The following is a 22,379-nucleotide window of genomic DNA, read 5'->3' on the forward strand; positions in this document are numbered from 1 at the left end:
AAGGGAAGCGGCCACAAGTTCACTTTCATTCTCAATCTCAAGTTGAGAAATCAAGTGAGAAGAAAGTAAAGAGTAGACGTTGCTACCTATGTCATGAAAAAGGTCACGTAGCTTCTTCATGCACAAATGGTACCTCATCCAACCCAATTATCATTGATGATGTCTATTATCTTGAGAAGGATAAGGTTGGCAATGTGTTTGCCAAGTTTGTTGGTACTCAAAGTGGTTTGAAGCAAAGAACCATTTGGATAGCCAAGCCTATTATGACTAACCTCTTAGGACCCAACTTGGTTGGGGACCAACTAGCTCAAACTTGATCAATAGGTGTTGTTGGAGGGCATTGGACACTTGGCTGCATTATGAAGAATTAAGGGGACTTCATCACTCTTATTGCCTCAAGCCAAGTCAATTGAATCATCAAGTTTATATCTTATATCCAATGTGCCTCCTTGCGGTAACTTGTACTTAAATTGTTTACATTGAAAGTTACTTGCCCACTTGCATGTTTTGGTTTTGTTCCTTGCATGTGTTTGTATATGTTGTGCTTCCAACTTGATTATCTTGAGCAATCAAGTACGTGTGTGTTGGTTTGCACATCATGTATGTGTGTGTCATGCATTGAGACTTTTGCATCTTGTTTATTTCTTAGTTGACTCTTGTGAGAGATTAATGGAATATCCCATTATGGGGGAGTGATGTGCTTTGTGCACCTCACAATCCTATAAATGTGTGTACATGAGTAATACAATCTAGTATTGATATTTCAAGATTATCTAGTTGCTATGTGGTATGTCTTCTCATGAGAAATTCAAATTCTAAATTGTCCATTAATTATCTCTTGTTGGATCCTCTTATTGCCTCTTGTTAAGTTTTCTTCATTGGTATCACATTATGGGGGAGTAATATGCTATGTATCTTACTAGCCTAGAAAATGTGTACATTTGAGATTTTGTCACCTAGTGTTGATATTGTAGATTATCTTGTTCCTAGGTGGCATGTTAGCTCTACAAGTTGCAATTTGCTTGTGTTTGGTCTGAAGATGATGTTGGATATCCTTGCTATCTACCAACGGGAATTATTTCCAAATACTTCTTGTCTTATGACAATTGGTACTCACTTATGTGTGATACAAATTATTGATCATCTTTACATTGGCCTTTGCTTTTATTTGTGTGACGCCCGGGTAATCAAGCTACAGTAATCCCCGCTAATGATGCCATGCCACCTCGGTTACTGTGGATAAACTCGCGTTAGTTCGGAACCTAGTTCGAATTTCAAATTCAAAATCGAGCAAACAATAAAAGTTTTCAAATATTAAAATTTAAATGTTCGGAGTGAACCAAATAATACATAAGTAATTATGGTGGAGGAACCACACTTTTATAAAAGGAATAAATACTCTAAAATGTTTTGAATAATAGCAAAAACAATTAGTTGAATTCCTTTTACAATAAATAAAATATTAAACTATTTTATTTAGTTACCCAAATTAATGTGGCAGTAGTATGTATAAGCAATACCAATTTAGGAACCATTGGTGTAATTTTCAAAACTAAAATAAAAGAAAACTACACATAAAACAAAAAAGAAAAGTAAAAAGAAAAGGCAAAGCAAAAAAAAAGGGAGAAGGGCCAACCCCCCCCCCCCACTGGGCCGACCGGCCCAACTGGCAACTTGGCCACGAGGCCGGCCCGCACCGTCGCCCAGCCTACATCCCCCCTCGGTCCATCCCGCAAACCCTAACCCCCCACTCTCCCCACGATTCCCCCCACTTCCCCCGATCCCATCTCCATCTCCCGATCTGGATCGGCCCCCTCCCCGACGTCATCGCCTCGCTGCCGCCCGCTGCCACCATCTTCGTCTTCGACGCCCCGCCACCTCGTCTCCGTCGCCGGACCACGCCTCATCGCTGCCCCCCCCATCGCCTCGTCGCCTCGCCGACGCCGCCTGGGGCCCGACGCCATCGCCGCCCGGGACCCCGCCGCAGGAGCCCCCTCGCCGGAGTCACCACCTCGCGTCCTCGTCCTCCTCCCGGAGCTCCTCCGCCTCGACTCCGTCGACGTCGTCCCCAACCCTCCCCGAGCCCACTGCCTAGTCCCCACGATCGCCGGTGAGGCCCCCGGCCTCTTCTCTTCCTCTGTCCCCGTATGCACGCGCTCGCGACCACCGCCACTGTTGGCATCGCCGTTGGCCACCGCGAGCCCCCTGCCCCTCGCCCTATGCTGCTCCCCACGGCGCCCGCAGCACCCGTCGGCGCTCCTCCTCGCTGGTCGTGTCCACCCCAGCCCCGCGCGCCACTGTCCGCGCCGGCGCCACCCCCCCTCGCCTCCGCCCGCCGTGGCCCCGGCTGGCCGCGCCGGCGTGCCCCATCGTCGGTGCCCCGGCGGCCTCGTCCCACCCTGCGGGCGAGTGCCCGCTCGGGTGCGCCCGCGCCCAACGCCCGCGCCGTTCGGGCGAGCGCCGCACCCATGCCCGCTAGCCCCTCTGGGCCACAGACACATGGGGCCCACGCCCCAGAACAAAAAAAAAGAGGGATTAAAAAAACAATAAAAAAATAATAAAAAAATTAATTAAAATGAACTAAAATAAAATTATTAAATAAAAATAAAAAATGATTATAAAATTAATTATTAATTAATTAATTAACTAATGAATTAATTAAGTTAATTAATCCGGTTTAATTAATTTAATTAACTAGTTAAGTTTAATTAAACTGTAATTAGATTAACCTAAACCCTAATTAACCTAATTAGAGGATGACAGGTGGGTCCCCCTGGACCCACATGTCAGGGTTGACTCAGTCAACCCCTGTTGACTGCTGACGTCAGCATGACATCATGCTGACGTCATTAATACATTTTTTCGAATTAATTAAATAAATAATTAAATTTCAGAAATTAATAAAATCTTTAGAAAATCATATCTTTTAATCCGTAACTCGGATTAAAATGTTTTCAACATGAAAGTTGCTCAGAACGTCGAGACGATTCCGGATACGCAGTCCATTCGTCCGCCACACCCCTCTAACCTATCGAACCCGCAACTTTCCCCCTCCGGCTCCTCTGCCCGAAAACACGAAACACCGGGAATACTTTCCCGGATGTTTTCCCCCCTTCACCGGTATCACCTACTACCGCGTTAGGGCACACCGAACACCGCGTATTGCCTTGTTATATTTTGTGATGCTTTGTTTGCTCTGTATTCATTATTTCTTCCCCCTCTTCTCTCCGGTACACTACGAGACCGACGCTGCTGCTGCCCAGTTCGACTACGGAGTTGACGACCCCTCTCTCTTGCCAGAGCAACCAGGCAAGCCCCCCCCCTTGATCACCAGATATCGCCTATTCTCCTCTATACTGCTTGCATTAGAGTAGTGTAGCATGTTACTGCTTTTCGTTAATCCTATTCTGATGCATAGCCTGTCATTGTTTCTAAATGCTTAGTATAGGATGCTAGTGTTCCATCAGTGGCCCTACACTCTTGTCCGTCTGCCATGCTATACTACTGGGCTGTGATCACTTCGGGAGGTGATCACGGGCATATACTATATACTATACACTGTTACATTACCTGTGATGCTGTTCGGAGTTGGGGGCTGAAGGGGCAGGTGGTTACATCCCGGTAGAGGTGGGCCTGGGTTCCCGACGGTCCCCGACGGTTACTTTGTGGCGGAGCGACAGGGCAGGTTGAGACCACCTAGGAGACAGGTGGGCCTGGCCCTGTTCGGCGTTCGCGGATACTTAACACGCTTAACGAGATCTTGGTATTTGATCTGAGTCGGCTACGAGCCTATACGCACTAACCATCTACGTGGGAGTAGTTATGGGTATCCCGACGTCGTGGTATCAGCCGAAGCACTTCAGACGTCAGCGACGGAGCGGCGCGCGCCGAATTGGACTGGAACGCCACTAGGCTAGGTCTGCTTTCGGCCGCGTACGCAACGTGCAGGTGTGCTATGGGCGATGGGCCCAGACCCCTGTGCGCTTAGGTTTAGACCGGCGTGCTGGCCTCTCTGTTGTGCCTAGGTGGGGCTGCGACGTGTTGATCTTCCGAGGCCGGGCATGACCCAGGAAAGTGTGTCCGGCCAAATGGGATCGAGCGTGTTGGGCTATGTGGTGCACCCCTGCAGGGAAGTTAATCTATTCGAATAGCCGTGATCTTCGGTAACAGGACGACTTGGAGTTGTACCTTGACCTTATGACAACTAGAACCGGATACTTAATAAAACACACCCTTCCAAGTTCCACAGACAACCCGGTGATCGCTTTTCCGCAGGGCGACGAGGAGAGGATCGCCGGGTAGGATTATGCTATGCGATGCTACTTGGAGATGTTACTTGGAGATGCTACTTGGAGGACTTCAATCTACTCTCTTCTACATGCTGCAAGACGGAGGCTGCCAGAAGCGTAGTCTTCGACAGGATTAGCTATCCCCCTCTTATTCTGGCATTCTGCAGTTCAGTCCACTGATATGGCCTCTTTACACATATACCCATGCATATGTAGTGTAGCTCCTTGCTTGCGAGTACTTTGGATGAGTACTCACGGTTGCTTTCTCCCCCTTTTTCCCCTTTTCCTTTCTTTCTGGTTGTCGCAACCAGATGCTGGAGTCCAGGAGCCAGACGCCACCGTCGACGACGACCCTACTACACTGGAGGTGCCTACTACTACGTGCAGCCCGCTGACGACGACCGGGAGTAGTTTAGGAGGATCCCAGGCAGGAGGCCTGCGCCTCTTTCGATCTGTATCCCAGTTTGTACTAGCCTTCTTAAGGCAAACTTGTTTAACTTATGTATGTACTCAGATATTGTTGCTTCCGCTGACTCGTCTATGATCGAGCACTTGTATTCGAGCCCTCGAGGCCCCTGGCTTGTATTATGATGCTTGTATGACTTATTTTATTTGTAGAGTTGTGTTGTGATATCTTCCCGTGAGTCCCTGATCTTGATCATACACATTTGCGTGCATGATTAGTGTACGATTAAATCGGGGGCGTCACAAGTTGGTATCAGAGCCGACTGCCTGTAGGAACCCCCTTCCACACTCCTTGGCCGAAGTCGAGTCTAGACACTACAAAACTTTTACTAACATGGCTGTGAGCCTTACGGGCCCACGTCGCCATCGGGTGGTACTAGGATCTTTTACTCCTCGACCTTTACTCTGGGACTCTGAGCTCTCTTCTATTCGGGTTAAATGATTTTGCTAAAAACAAAACTGACTTTAGGTTCTCGAAAATACTTTCTCCCAGAGAGCCCCTTCAGTTCAGGTGATCGCCGGCTGCACCAGAAGATTTCGAAGTTACTCGCCGAAACTCTTTTGAGACTTTGTGTCCGTTGCTTTTGCAATTACCTACCATCGAATTATCTCTATGGATAAATACATACACTTGACGTTCTTACTTTTATTCCCAGTTGATCTTGTTATTACAAGATACCCCGAAATTCTCTCTATTGATCCGAGAATATCTTGTGCCTACTGTCTTGCAATTCCTTGTCACCTGAATACCCCTATGGATAAATCTCGCATTTGACGAGTATCCGCTCATCCCCAGTTGTTCATGAGTTTCACAAAAGTCTTCAAAATACTATTCGATCTTCCGAAAATCCTCTGGAGCCTTTGGCTCTTGAAATTCTTGTTTGCTCGCATTATGGTTAATCCCATAAGTCTCGTAGTCTTAATGACATTCCTTGTCATTATCATTTTGAGTCTGTTGACTCAATATGTTTGCGAATGCACGCAATCATCATTGATCCTTATAAATTACTTCTCCGGCTAAGCTGCCATTCTTTTAACTGGAATTGGTTCTCGACCAATCCAATTGTCATTGATTGTACCCTAAGGCTATTCAACTTATCCATCCCTACTCAGAGCATTGCTTCTGATCCTTTGTTTTGGAAATCGAAATTCCTTTATTATCTAAGCATCGAATCATTCCGATGTTCTATAATATGATGCCCGTGCATTCTTCTTCCTCTGGTTGAGTACCGATGCTCACGTCAGATCCCTTGTGGACCACCAGATCCTTTGTTGGATTTTATCTGACAACGCCCTTCATATTCAATAACCTTGTGAGCCTTTCCTCTGATACATAATGCCTTTGGTAAATTGTATCCTTTGCTTTCTCAACCATGCTCTGCCTTTGAGCTTGAGTTAATTACTTCTGAAGATTTGGTATATGATTCTAAGATGCCCCAATGGGTTGAACCTATGCCTTCCTTAATAGGTGTGAACTCGAAAGTTTTCACGAATCGTACCCATCTGGTATTTCACCAGGTAAAACTTTCAACACTAATGCCTTTATCAAAGCGAGAAGTGAATGGAAGGTTATGCATTGAGGAAGTGGGAGTCGACCTTGAACTTTGTGTTCATGCCCATGGACGCGATGTATATCCTATCATGGAAGCTTCTTGTAATAATAACTATTTCCTTGATAACTAACATATGATATCTGTGAATTGATCCTACGCAACCGTGGTTCCGACCATGATTGTTCTTCTTTGATTCCATTTCTCGGACAAGTTAAACAATTGTCTTCTATGGATCAATACACCAGTCCGACCTTTACTTTGATCTTGTGTCGAGTATTACCCCCCTGGTATCTCGAGATTATCATGGAACTGCATAACTCCTTATGAGTTCTTCATCAAGTGCTACCTTCCCACTGATTCCAATTTTTCACGGGCTCTGAGTTAATAAACACTCAAAGACACCGATAACTGAACCGAGTCCGCTCTACGGTTCAATAACTCTTCAGTAAGCTTCTATAAGTACGAGTTTGTACCCGATCACGCCATTCCTAGCCTGTTTGGCTATATCATTGGCGTGATGATCTTAACTGTGCAACCCGGCCCTTATTCTCGGAGCACCAATTTGCGACGATAGCTAAGCTTACGTCGATTTTCCTCGTCATACCCTTTCACCTTAAACAACAAGCTTGAGTTCGAGTTTGTGTCGTAACTGTGGATCCAATAACCTCTTGCTTCACCATTCCTTTGACTTGATGTCGTCGCTGATTGATTACATCTGCATGAAATCTCTCGACAATTGTATCGTGATCATCATCAACCTTATGAGCTCTTCCAGGAATTCAAATGAATTCATGATGGGTAATACCATCCTTGCCCCTCGATGATTCATGTTCTCATCGACCACTTTATTGCCTTCCGTCCAACACAACTTGTTCGTGTTTTGTGTAAACCTTGAGATCCCTGCTACCCAGCAGTTGATCTTCCTTACCTCGGAAGTATTACCATCTCTTTTTGTCCAGAATGTGGTGAGAATTTCACCACCTCTTAAGAATTCTTGATACCATAATACTTCTTGCCATCTTCGTTCATTCCTTGGTCCCCGTATTGTTTTCAACCGGAATACCGACAATGGAGCTATGACGTGTGAATTCAAAACTTCTAGCAACCCTATTGCTTTGAAGTGAATGGGCGATAGTTCATTCTAAGTCCTTCGCTAACTGAATCACCATTCTGACATTGGTCGTGCAACCCAACCCATATTTCGGGCGCACCTTTCAACCAATGTTTAGTTGTGTATGTTCTCCTCGAGCATACTTCCTTTTTTCATTTGTTCTGACAAATGTTTTCTCCTTGTTCACTTAGTGGTGGAAATCCATCTTTTGGGAATCTCGGTGAATTGCCGTTGAGTTCACCAGACACCTCCTTGTCCTCTCCTTGGGTTAATGATGGACTCTTGTTAACGGAAATCACTTCATAGTTCATTTCCCCGAGAATCTTACAATGTCATCTCGTCAATTTGCGTTGCACCTTTTCTTCTCAGGTATCCTAAGTCTGAGGTATCCTGACACCAATCGGATCTGAATCTCGGTCAGATATGATGGTTGGGACAACTTTCCAGGAGTTATGTTGTTTGTCCTTTGATAACCCGGTAACATGATGTCATGCCTAGCACCCCCCTGGCTGGAGGACCTATCATTATGATTTCTTTTGCAAGGATAACCATTCCTCCTGGAGGAAGTGGTAGGACTTATTTTATAAGTTACTCCTGATGGATCATTGGTGTATCCGAAGTCGGGCCCTTGATTGAAACACCATATCATTGCTACCTGAAGCATGTCTGTGGTACTCCGTTCATCACCAGGAACATTTGAAGCACAATGCTAAATTTCTCTTTATCAATTATCCAAACACCGTTGTATGGGTAATGTCATGAAATTTTTCTTCCCTTACCTAAAATGGTTTTCTACCTACTATCCTGTCATGGATATCATCTGCTTGTCCTTGGGAAGGATATACCCCTGGAAAATGTGTTTAAACACATTTTTCCTTTCCATTGATCTGGTTAAATCCGATAATCATATCTTCCTTTCCATTGTTTGGTTTAACCTTTCTTGTAATCTATGAGATCTAAGCAGTAATATTCTCCTACTTTTGTAAACACCTCGGTGTACAATTCTGTCAGTAAGACCCTGTTACTTTGTTGATGACATTCCGGTAACCACCGACGGACGGGAACTTTGCCTATTGGCCCGCCTCGTTCAACGAGCAGGAAAATGGTTCTCTTCGTCCCTCGCCCTTGGTATCGATGTTGTTGCCGACATAACTGACAGGCTACCCTCTGACACGCCTTACTATCATGACCGTGCAAGATGTCGGCCCCCTTCCTACTTTCAACCACATGGTGGGCCCATAACCCACAGTACCACAGGATCGAAAACTGACTCTCCTGTACACCCCCTGTTCCCAAAGTTATTCCTCCCGCGTGGACTCGTATGTAATTCATGAGCCACCTTCCGATGAGATCATCAATTCTGGCATTGGAAACAATAATTATTCCGTTGCTTGAAACCCCTTTCACCTTCTGACTAGGCATTGAACGATCGCCTGGCTGCCTGAAACTTCTTGTTGGACCTTCCAACTTTACTCTCGATGTGTTCTATTTGTTCAACTCGAGAGGTACTCATATGCTCATTCATGGGTTAATCCCAGGTTATTACCCTTATAGCATTCTGTCGTTTCCGATCTACCCCGTGACCTATTCGTAAGTACGATGGAGTTTCCGAAGAAAGGATGCCGACTTCATCTTAATGACCTGAAGCAGAAAAATGAAGACATCAATGTATTGGATCGACCTCTTCGAGAAGAGCAACTATGACCGAGAAGAATCTTTAGAATTTCGTAACCAGATCCCTTCCCCTTGTAACCGCTCCTAAATCTCGGGACGAGATTTCTTGTAGTGGAGGAGAATTGTGACGCCCGGGTAATCAAGCTACAGTAATCCCCGCTAATGATGCCATGCCACCTCGGTTAATGTGGATAAACTCGCGTTAGTTCGGAACCTAGTTCGAATTTCAAATTCAAAATCGAGCAAACAATAAAAGTTTTCAAATATTAAAATTTAAATGTTCGGAGTGAACCAAATAATACATAAGTAATTATGGTGGAGGAACCACACTTTTATAAAAGGAATAAATACTCTAAAATGTTTTGAATAGTAGCAAAAACAATTAGTTGAATTCCTTTTACAATAAATAAAATATTAAACTATTTTATTTAGTTACCCAAATTAATGTGGCAGTAGTATGTATAAGCAATACCAATTTAGGAACCATTGGTGTAATTTTCAAAACTAAAATAAAAGAAAACTACACATAAAACAAAAAAGAAAAGTAAAAAGAAAAGGCAAAGCAAAAAAAAAAGGGAGAAGGGCCAAACCCCCCCCCCCCACTGGGCCGACCGGCCCAACTGGCAACTTGGCCACGAGGCCGGCCCGCACCGTCGCCCAGCCTACATCCCCCCTCGGTCCATCCCGCAAACCCTAACCCCCCACTCTCCCCACGATCCCCCCCACTTCCCCCGATCCCATCTCCATCTCCCGATCTGGATCGGCCCCCTCCCCGACGTCATCGCCTCGCTGCCGCCCGATGCCACCATCTTCGTCTTCGACGCCCCGCCACCTCGTCTCCGTCGCCGGACCACGCCTCATCGCTGCCCCGACCCCATCGCCTCGTCGCCTCGCCGACGCCGCCTGGGGCCCGACGCCATCGCCGCCCGGGACCCCGCCGCAGGAGCCCCCTCGCCGGAGTCACCACCTCGCGTCCTCGTCCTCCTCCCGGAGCTCCTCCGCCTCGACTCCGTCGACGTCGTCCCCAACCCTCCCCGAGCCCACTGCCTAGTCCCCACGATCGCCGGTGAGGCCCCCGGCCTCTTCTCTTCCTCTGTCCCCGTATGCACGCGCTCGCGACCACCGCCACTGTTGGCATCGCCGTTGGCCACCGCGAGCCCCCTGCCCCTCGCCCTATGCTGCTCCCCACGGCGCTCGCAGCACCCGTCGGCGCTCCTCCTCGCTGGTCGTGTCCACCCCAGCCCCGCGCGCCACTGTCCGCGCCGGCGCCACCCCCCCTCGCCTCCGCCCGCCGTGGCCCCGGCTGGCCGCGCCGGCGTGCCCCATCGTCGGTGCCCCGGCGGCCTCGTCCCACCCTGCGGGCGAGTGCCCGCTCGGGTGCGCCCGCGCCCAACGCCCACGCCGTTCGGGCGAGCGCCGCACCCATGCCCGCTAGCCCCTCTGGGCCACAGACACATGGGGCCCACGCCCCAGAACAAAAAAAAAGAGGGATTAAAAAAACAATAAAAAAAATAAAAATAAAAAATAATTAAAATGAATTAAAATAAAATTATTGAATAAAAATAAAAAAATGATTAATAAAATTAATTATTAATTAATTAATTAACTAATGAATTAATTAAGTTAATTAATCCGGTTTAATTAATTTAATTAACTAGTTAAGTTTAATTAAACTGTAATTAGATTAACCTAAACCTTAATTAACCTAATTAGAGGATGACAGGTGGGTCCCCCTGGACCCACATGTCAGGGTTGACTCAGTCAACCCCTGTTGACTGCTGACGTCAGCATGACATCATGCTGACGTCATTAATACATTTTTTCGAATTAATTAAATAAATAATTAAATTTCAGAAATTAATAAAATCTTTAGAAAATCATATCTTTTAATCCGTAACTCGGATTAAAATGTTTTCAACATGAAAGTTGCTCAGAACGTCGAGACGATTCCGGATACGCAGTCCAGTCGTCCGCCACACCCCTCTAACCTATCGAACCCGCAACTTTCCCCCTCCGGCTCCTCTGCCCGAAAACACGAAACACCGGGAATACTTTCCCGGATGTTTTCCCCCCTTCACCGGTATCACCTACTACCGCGTTAGGGCACACCGAACACCGCGTATTGCCTTGTTATATTTTGTGATGCTTTGTTTGCTCTGTATTTATTATTTCTTCCCCCTCTTCTCTCCGGTAGACTACGAGACCGACGCTGCTGCTGCCCAGTTCGACTACGGAGTTGACGACCCCTCTCTCTTGCCAGAGCAACCAGGCAAGCCCCCCCCTTGATCACCAGATATCGCCTATTCTCCTCTATACTGCTTGCATTAGAGTAGTGTAGCATGTTACTGCTTTCGTTAATCCTATTCTGATGCATAGCCTGTCATTGTTGCTACAGTCATTGATACCTTACCCGCAATCCTAAATGCTTAGTATAGGATGCTAGTGTTCCATCAGTGGCCCTACACTCTTGTCCGTCTGCCATGCTATACTACTGGGCTGTGATCACTTCGGGAGGTGATCACGGGCATATACTATATACTTTACACTGTTACATTACCTGTGATACTGTTCGGAGTTGGGGGCTGAAGGGGCAGGTGGTTCCATCCCGGTAGAGGTGGGCCTGGGTTCCCGACGGTCCCCGACGGTTACTTTGTGGCGGAGCGACAGGGCAGGTTGAGACCACCTAGGAGACAGGTGGGCCTGGCCCTGTTCGGCGTTCGCGGATACTTAACACGCTTAACGAGATCTTGGTATTTGATCTGAGTCGGCTACGAGCCTATACGCACTAACCATCTACGTGGGAGTAGTTATGGGTATCCCGACGTCGTGGTATCAGCCGAAGCACTTCAGACGTCAGCGACGGAGCGGCGCGCGCCGAATTGGACTGGAACGCCACTAGGCTAGGTCTGCTTTCGGCCGCCCACGCAACGTGCAGGTGTGCTATGGGCGATGGGCCCAGACCCCTGTGCGCTTAGGTTTAGACCGGCGTGCTGGCCTCTCTGTTGTGCCTAGGTGGGGCTGCGACGTGTTGATCTTCCGCGGCCGGGCATGACCCAGGAAAGTGTGTCCGGCCAAATGGGATCAAGCGTGTTGGGCTATGTGGTGCACCCCTGCAGGGAAGTTAATCTATTCGAATAGCCGTGATCTTCGGTAACAGGACGACTTGGAGTTGTACCTTGACCTTATGACAACTAGAACCGGATACTTAATAAAACACACCCTTCCAAGTGCCAGATACAACCCGGTGATCGCTTTTCCGCAGGGCGACGAGGAGAGGATCGCCGGGTAGGATTATGCTATCGAGATGCTACTTGGAGATGCTACTTGGAGATGCTATTTGGAGGACTTCAGTCTACTCTCTTCTACATGCTGCAAGACGGAGGCTGCCAGAAGCGTAGTCTTCGACAGGATTAGCTATCCCCCTCTTATTCTGGCATTCTGCAGTTCAGTCCACTGATATGGCCTCTTTACACATATACCCATGCATATGTAGTGTAGCTCCTTGCTTGCGAGTACTTTGGATGAGTACTCACGGTTGCTTTCTCCCCCTTTTTCCCCTTTCCTTTCTTTCTGGTTGTCGCAACCAGATGCTGGAGTCCAGGAGCCAGACGCCACCGTCGACGACGACCCCTACTACACCGGAGGTGCCTACTACTACGTGCAGCCCGCTGACGACGACCGGGAGTAGTTTAGGAGGATCCCAGGCAGGAGGCCTGCGCCTCTTTCGATCTGTATCCCAGTTTGTACTAGCCTTCTTAAGGCAAACTTGTTTAACTTATGTCTGTACTCAGATATTGTTGCTTCCGCTGACTCGTCTATGATCGAGCACTTGTATTCGAGCCCTCGAGGCCCCTGGCTTGTATTATGATGCTTGTATGACTTATTTTATTTGTAGAGTTGTGTTGTGATATCTTCCCGTGAGTCCCTGATCTTGATCGTACACATTTGCGTGCATGATTAGTGTACGATTAAATCGGGGGCGTCACAATTTGCCTTATCTCGTGCCTAGGATTGTGTCAACTCCCATTGTTTTCCATACCACTTGTGGATCTTGTTATTTTCTTGATCTCGTCTAGTGTTTTCTAGATATAGTGAAAGTGGTGATCCCACCTTGTGCATTTTGTATTCAAATGAAAATTCTCTATAATGCACTAGTCTTGGGGGAGCTATCCTATTTTCTATAAAACACTCATCTTGTGATCCATATTAAGTGTGTGTTGGTGGATGGCAAGTCGTTTCTTTTGGTACTTTGTGCCAACATGAAACTTTGTAGAGAGCTTGGTTTGTTTGGAACCATCCTCTCCTTTGGGAGTTTGACATCTTTTTTATGTGTTCGAATGGATATCTCATTCCTTGATGTATCTTTTAGTGATATCTTCCAAGTGATGATTTCTCCATTTGGTATCCTTTTCACTTGGTTTTTCCTTTTATTTTGGTATCGGTTCTTGAAAGTCTTGAGCATGCATTTTAAATTCATGTAGTTCCTTTGGCATGTTTTCTTTCTTTGACCCAATATATAGGGGAAACTCCACCAAGTCTCAAATTGGATGAGATGTGCATGAGATTCATTTTCATATCTATATGCACACATCTATGTGGAGTTTGTCCTATGTATTGTTGGTTCTCTAACTCTTTGGTCCCAATGAGTTTGGGTACCATTTTGTTTGTGTTGTTGTTCTAGGAACAATTGGAGATGCATTGGATACTCCCGCTCATTCAAAAGGAAGGTGTTGTCACCATGTGCTTATTGGAGTCAAGCTAGGATGATCAATGAACTACTTTCTACCTTCAATTGGTATCTACTACATCCTTCCAATGCTATCTCGGTAACAAGTATCATCATCTACTACATGCACACATTATTGCATCAATCGTGTGTAGATTGTATCATGGCATGTTATTCTTTCTTTCTTGTGATACTTGTTTCCTTTCTCAAAGCATCCCAACAATGATCTCTTGTTGCTAGTTGTGATGTCTTTGATGGTTGTGTGGTAGGAATTCATTTATATACAATAAGACCATATCTAGTCTTGGGCTATGCTTCCAAGCACATATCTTATTGGTATATGTATGACTTCCTTTTGGATATCTTGTTCCTTCATGTTGTAACTACTTCGGGTGTACATCCTTCTTTGTAGATATATATCGTCATGATTTTGTCTACCTAGACCCTTATACACTTGAGAGAAATTACATCTCTAGATGATATCCTTTCTTTCACGTCCACCTTGTCTTTCTTATGTTATTTCTTTGGTGGCTTCGTGAAAGCTTTTGCCTTGAGTGCGTATCTTATCTCGTTGCATCTTGATGCACTCTTGTGTGGTGAAGATTATTTTCCTCATGCTTGTCTTGACGAGGCTTTTGCCATCTTAATTGGTATCCCCTGTCTTGATGATGCTTATGCTTTCTATCTTCACCTTGGGTTGTCACAAGTGTTGGTTATTCATTTTGCATATTTAGTGTTCTTGTGAACCCATTTGCTTAGTTGTGTGTGAGAATGAAAGGCTTTGCACCGTGTATTTCATTCATTCGAGACTATGTTGATGCTTATGCGCATCCGTATATTAGTCTTCTCATGTGCTTTGCCATGACTCACACATATCATTTTGGTTGAGCCTATTCTTAAGGTGCCTCTTTTACATGTTGCTCAACCATGTGTTTGTTGCAAGTGCTAGGCTTAGTTTCCTTTATGCTCACTTGCACTTGTTGTTTGTTTCTATTGATTTTGGGGGAGCTATGATCCTATTTTGTGCACTTTGTATCCAAATACAAAAATTATTATGTGTGCACAAATCATGGGGAGCTTCTCTAGCTTATTTAGAATACTCCTTTGCTCATATCATAATATCCTTCATTCATGTGGCTCATAGGATCTTTGGTCTAGTTGGTTCAATTGATATCCTTTGATTGCTTGCTTCAATTGGTATCTTTTGATTGCTCGATTTCTTGTTTCTCTCTTTGTTATGTCTTTGTGGCATATCATTCTTTTGCAATCTTTGGGCCTCAATATAGTTTGTCTTCCTCCAAGTATTTACCATTGGATATGTGTATTGCATTCCACTCTCTTTTTGAGAGATACGCAATTTATGGAGGAACACTCTTTATATTGGCCTTCTAAGCTTTTCACCCATTTTGGCAATCGATGCCAATGGGGTAGTTTCAGAGAGTTTTATGGAGAAGTCTTCAGAGTTTTCTCCTTGCTTTGGTTTTGGTTCCTAAGCATTTGCATCCCATTCTCATGCATCGTTGGTTGTTGCATTGCATGCTGATGCATAACTCCTTGTATAAACTCTCTTGAAAGTGATTGTCATCAATTACCAAAATGGGGGAGATTGAAAGAACATGCGGTGCCCCCATGTTTGGTTTTGATAATTGATGACACTCTCTATGGACTAATGGTTGCCTTGAGTTATATTTGAAGATTTTTTCCATAGGCTTTTCTTGAAGTCCATGTGTTGGTTTCAAGGAGTTTATGAGTTGATCAAGGTGCTATTAAGGAATTATCCAAAGATTGGTCATGTGAGTGTTGAGCTTATTGCAAGTATGTTGTGAAGAAGAAGATTGTGTGATCATTCATGTTTACCTTCAAGACATCAACCAAATGAAGAGAGTTGGAAAGATTCAAGGTTGATCAAGACTAAGTCAAGAGTGAATCAAGTTGATAAACTCACAAAGCGTAGAAGATGTACCGAGAGGGATCAAGTGATCCCATGGTATGGTAAGCATTGTCAATTACGCTCTGTGTACTAACCCATGGTCTTCGTGAGAGTTCTTTGCGGGGTTAGAATGCGGTGTGCAATTTCAAGTGATGCATCATGAAGAGATCAAGTGCTTAAAGCTTGCCGCCCATTGTGGTGACAATGGACTTGTGAAGATGAGCCGAAGAGTGGCTCACCCATAGTGGACTATGGGGGAGCAATCACCTAGTCTTCATCGAGCCAACGCAATCAAGAAAGGTGGTCCAACTTGAGGGAGTCAAGATCGTCATTATCTAGCTCAAGTGGACCATGTGCAAGGCAAAGGTTTTCCCTTGATAGGTTTTCTATCTTACCGGTCTCATGGTGGTAGTTGGGAGACCGGGTTATAGGATCATTTGTCCTACTATCAAGGGGGGCTCTCAAGTTGGTAGCTTGATCGTACTGTTAGTAGAGAGCTCAAACCATTGCATCCTTGCATCTTGTTTCTTGGTTATTGTTTGGTTCTCTTTGTGAGTCTTAGAACTTATGGTCATCTTGATGACAAGCTTGAGTTCATCAAAAACGGAGTTCGCATGCGTCTTCTATGATGTTTTCGGTGTTGGAGGTTTTACCGGTCTTATCCGAGGAAGGGTTCTCACCATTTTCTTATGGGCCTTTTTCTAATTTGCTTCTTATTGATATTTCTTTCAAGATTGTGTTATCCCTTGTCGCTAGCTTTCCAACAAACTTGGTTTCATCGAATTCAGAGTCCGTTTGCAAAAGTTGTGGCAGTTTTGGTGTTCTGAAAAGGCTGCAACGGTACTACCGCGAATTGGAGCGGATGTAATTTTTTACTACCGCTCCAGAGTGGTACTACCGCGGCTCCTACAGCAGTAGTACCGCTCCGGACCAAAAACTCATCCCAAGTCCTACGGTGGTAGGCCCGGATGTAATATTTCAGTATCGCTCGCAAGCAGTAGTACCGCTACCCTTAGCAGTAGTACCGCTACCCCTAGCGGTAGTACCGTGAGGTCAAGCGGTACTACCGCTCCAACGGTTCTTCTGGCCTTTTTGCCTCCTTGGAGCGGTAGTACCGCTCTGTGCGGGCTGTGAGCATAACGGTTGGATTTTTCCCCACCTATAAAAGGGGGTCTTCTTCCCCATTGAACCTTATCCCTTGAGCTCATGTTCTTCCCCCATTGTTGACCTTCTTCGAGCTTGCTAACTCTCAATCCCTCCATGGATTCTTGCTAGTTTTTGAGGGAAAAGAGAGAGGAGATCTAGATCCACATTTTCACCAATCACTTTCTCCTCTATGTGAGGGGAACCCCTTGGGTCTAGATCTTGGAGTTCTTGGTGTTCTCCTTCTTGTTCTTCCTCTCATCTTCCTCCCTAGCATTAGTTGCTTTGGTGGGATTTAAGAGAGAAGGACTTGGGCACTCCGTGTGCCCTTGCCATTGCATTTGGTGCATCGGTTTGAGTTCTCCATGTGATACATGGAAGTTACAAGTTGAGAAGCTTATTACTCTTGGGTGCTTGATACCCTTGAGCTTGTCACTCTTGGGTGTTTGGACACCCTAGAGCTTGTTCCTCTTGGGTGCCTTGGCTTCCTAGACGGTTGGTGTTGTTCGGAGCTCAATCATTATGGTGTAAAGCTCCAAGCAAGCATCGGGGTCTTCAATTAGGTTGTGGAGATCGCCCCGAGCAATTTGACGGGTATCGGTGACCGCCCCCAAGGGTTGCCAAAGTGTACGGGTTCGGTGACCGCCCCCAAGGGTCGCCATTTGTACGGGTTCGGTGACCGCCCTCAAGGGTCCCTTAGTGGAATCACGGGATCTTGCATTGTGCAAGGGCGTGAGGAGATTACGGTGGCCCTAGTGGCTTCTTGGGGAGCATTGTGCCTCCACACCGCTCCAAACGGAGATTAGCATCCGTAAGGGTGTGAACTTCGGGATACATCATCGTCTCCGCGTGCCTCGGTTATCTCTTTCCCGAGCCCTTTACTTATGCACGTTACTTTGTGATAGCCATATTGTTCTTTGTCATATATCTTGCTATCACATAGTTGCTTATCTTGCTTAGCATAAGTTGTTGGTGCACATAGGTGAACCTAGTTATTTTGGGTTTTGTGCTTGATAAATTAACCGCTAGGTTTATTCCACATTTGTTCAAGCCTTAATCATATTTTTTTTAAAGCGCCTATTCACCCCCCCTAGGCGACATCCTCGATCTTTCACCTTAACATTCAACCTCCAAGGAGCATAAACACGCTATTTGGAGCGTGACTTAATGGAGTGGACGTACACTTAGCCAAACATATTCTGACAGGAGTATGCGCATTATTTTGGGCTATATGAAACACTAGAAATTATATGATTTTCAATGGGACACAATTCACCAATTTTCTGCAGGTTATCTGCAGAGCTACAGTTTGGATCCATATGTGGTCCTTACTCACTCATGCGCATTTCATTGAGCCTTTGGTTATTGGATGCAACCGTTGGGAGGCGGTAGTATGAGCTATCTTCAGCCGATTTGGGTGGCGAGCTAATAATGTGGCACTTTTTCAGTCTTATTTACATTCTTATTTACATTCCCATTGACTGAATAAAGTGCAAACAAGCTGCAAACAAGCTCAGCCCATTCCGATTTGGGTTCCGCCGCCTCCTTTCCTTCTCCCCATGAAACAGACCAAACAAGCTGTGCACAGATGTACTACGTACGTGGCACGTGCATGAGCTCATGCTGGCGGCGGGCGCGCACCGGCACCAGGTGGTAAAGTAGAGCGGCGTGGGGCATCGCATCGGCACGAGGCCCCGCGGATATTATAAAGCCATGTCCCAGCGCCCAGTGCGGCGTGACAGTACGTTTTATGGTAGTGTATCGTCGTCGTCCCCGTCAGCGGCATATGCGACCCCGGCCGGGGTGAGTCCATGAGCTGCTGCCGCTGCCGGGGAATGTCTGCTGGCCTTGGTTTATAAAAAACTGTTAATTGCTGCACTCGGTTGACAGCTACTGGTTTGATCGTGCCAGTGCTGCCGCCAATGGCGCCAAAGATTAAAGCGGCCGCACCCGCACGGCGCACGGAGATGAAGCCAGATTGCTTGCTTGCTTGCACGCTTTGGCGGCCTCTACGTCGGTCGGTCGGTCAATTTTTGCTCCACGAAAGTGGAACCACATACGTTTCCTTTCCTAATAAAAAGACATAAAAACTAATCCCTCCATGTAGTGTCAAAAATATTCTTATGTTATGGGACGGAGGGAGTACTATACAATAGTTATTTTCAATAAAAGCGGAAAAAAGTGCGAGACCACGTGGCATGCATGTGGGAGGTCGGCTGGCCAGCTTTAGCTTTAGATCCTTCCCTCTTTTTTTTTCTTTTTTTGGGGGCAGCTTTAGCTTTAGCTTTGCTGCTACCAATCTATAATGAGGATATATGGGGCACGAATATGTCAAAGGAATGGTCAGATGGATGAGCACGTAGTTGGAATTGGGGTGTGACGGAGAGTGCATGTCGGCCGGACCAAGGGCTCATCCATCCATCTCCGTCGACGCGACCGGTGCATCACGCACAACATGAAGTCGATTTTACCTATAGTTAATTCAGTGATAACTTTCTTTTAAGGGAAATTCCGTGATAGCTTGATCCATCTGATGAGATCAGATAGACTACACATAACCCCAGGTGATTCCTTACGTAACCAGCAGCGCTAGCTGGGGATCCAGTCACTTTCGATCACATCGCATCATCTGTTCAATCAATTCGTTCGATTGTACGGTTCATTTATTTATTTTTGGCCGGTGCGTGCTTCCATCGCACTGCCCTGCAATTGTAAGCCATAAGAGCATCTACGGCCACTCCTCGAACTGACAGGACGGGCGCGGGAACCACTGACCAGACAGGAGAGAGAAGTAAAAAGTAGTAAAATTTTGACCCAACCAAATCCCTCATGTCTTCCTTATATATGTCTGAGCTGTTCGCGAACCCTCATATCCATCTTCAATATGAAGAGGATGTGGCCCCGCACCGGACCACCTTTTCTATTTCTTTATTCATTTTTTCTCTCTTTCTTCATCCATACCAATCACGTGCAAGTGACCGGACAAATGAGGAAGAAAATTGGATTGTGGCTACACGGATGAACAAATAGGGGCTCAAAGCGGACGCACACGGTGACTGACCGAGCGCGTCCGCGGACGTTTAAGGGGTCGAATTAGAGGTACATGACTGAAAATGCTCTAATGGCATTGGCATTGCTACGGAGTGATCACCAGTTCCCTCTAAGTACCGCAACCTAAACTTCGGCCGATATATCTTTTATCTTATCTTACCTACTAATAAACCAAGTATTGCTTCTGGTCGTCCGTCTAAAACATTACCCTCAAAGTTGCTATATATTACCCGCTATGCCATCCATATAAATGAAGAAAACGATTCGTTCTTTGTTCGCTGTAGTGTTTTATAGGTACGATACCCATCGTTTATCACATATGAGCTGGTGGCGTAGTGGCAACAGCATGTTTCTCCCACTCGGAATACCATGGTTCGTACCCTACTTCCACCGGTTTTTCCCACTCCTTTTTCTCACCCACCTCATCCCCCCTGAATGTCTTCATGGGCCGGCCCGCGGGACGCGGCATCTCTATTTCTCTTCATTTCGTTTTTTTGTCTTTTCTTTTCTTATTTCTGTTTTTTACATTTTTTTCGAATTAATTCGAGATTGACAAATTTTAAAAAGTTGCGACTTTTGGAAAAAATGGCCGAGAAATCATAAAATGTCTATGAATCTTAAAAATGTTCAAAAATCATAAAATTTTCGTGGTTTCAAAAATTGTTGGTAATTTTACAAAGATTTTGGATAATTATAAAAAAAATACAATTTAGAAAACAATTGTCGGGAAATAAAACCATGTTCTTGATTTTGCAAAAATGATCATGTATACAAAACATATTCGCGAATCTAAAAAAATATCCATGAAATTTTAGAAATTTCTAAAAAAAATCAAGTTTTCTGCGAATTCCAATTTTTCACTAATTTAAAAAAACCATCAATTCAAAAAATGTGCAGGAATTTAAAAAATATTCATGTGTTCAATAAATGTTCGTCTAAACCAAACAAATGTTTACGAATTTTAAAAAATTCCCAATTATTTAGAAAAAATGTTTGTCAATTTCAAAAACTTTTTGCCGTTTCAAAAGTCTTTTATGTCTAGGTTTTGATCAGTTTTTGGAAAGTCTTTATATGTCTAGGCGTCGGGAGTAGTTCGTGGTAGATGAGATTTATTTTAAATGTTTTAAATATTTTCTTGCGCTACACAATGACAAGTGTGTCATGCGGTGGCAAGCTCATTGTCTTGGGATTTACCATGTCGAATGCATTGTGATCATGTGGACATCACATCCATCATCAGCGAGATTCGGAAAAAAGGTAAGTGGCAAAATGATGAGCCACCGTGTTAAAATAAAGGATGCTGATTGAGTCATACTTATTTGATCAGAGTGTAATTTTTGTATCTACCGTTGCAACGCACGGGTATGTTTGCTAGTCCTGCCAAAATGTCATACATTTTGAAATGGGGGTAGTACAAAGCATCACAATCGCCACTGTGACACTGCCCCCTCTGATCGTTACACATCTCTTTCCAGCTATGCCATGATCATCATGTGGAGCTGGCTAAACGTACAATAATGGAGGGAAGGAAGGAGGGAGGAGTTGCCTTGCCCTGTGTCGCCCTCGCGCGTCAACCAGGTGGAGCAGCTCATAACACAAACAAGTAAAGACAAATATGCATGGGAGAAAACAAAATGCTAGCTGTGGTCGCATGCATATGCTGATATGCATGTGCATGGCAAGCCGTAAGCCGTGCATGTGCATGCCACGTAGTACGTATAGAGAGAAATCGGGCTCCACATGATCGAGGGGATTGCAATAATTTGTCGATCAAGAGTTCAAGACAAGACCATGCGATGGCCTAGGAATGAAAGCCCTCCGGTCACATGACAACGCTGCCAAAAGGAGTGATCACTAGTACTGTAATACTTTACGATTTTGAGGAGGTGTCGCGAAGACAGTGTGCACTGCAGACCCATCGAAACCAGGTTGGGTTGTTTCACTACCACATGGGTTTTTGCCGCGGTACGCAGGTAGTAGTATTGCCTGGGGCGGCAGGGCAGACGCACGCAGACGCACGTAGCATCCGGCTTTAAATTAAATTAATAAAGCCACAAGGCAGCATCCACACGCAAGTTTCGCAACATACAAACCAAATGACATAAGTCTCAACGGCGCCAAGGCCCGAACATGCAAAGTGGCACTAAGCTAGCATATAGAACACACTTAGGCACTCAGCCAAACATAAGCTAAACCAAAAGACTCAAGCTTGCACTCCTTGTTGTCTCGCTTTCACCGTGCACAGCTTGATCTGCTCCATAATCTTGATCATGCGGTCTTCGTCATGCTGTTTCCCCAATGGCGCCGAAGCCTGTAAGGAAATATGGCATTTGAAGAAAATATCAGCAGGGTGAGCAGGGAACTTGTGTTCAATTGTAATTTTGTTCCGGACCATCCAAATCGACCATAGCAGCGCCCCTACGCTGCGCCACAACAA

The sequence above is a fragment of the Triticum aestivum genome, chromosome 4B, assembly GCF_018294505.1.
Source record: "Triticum aestivum cultivar Chinese Spring chromosome 4B, IWGSC CS RefSeq v2.1, whole genome shotgun sequence".
NCBI lineage: Eukaryota > Viridiplantae > Streptophyta > Magnoliopsida > Poales > Poaceae > Triticum > Triticum aestivum.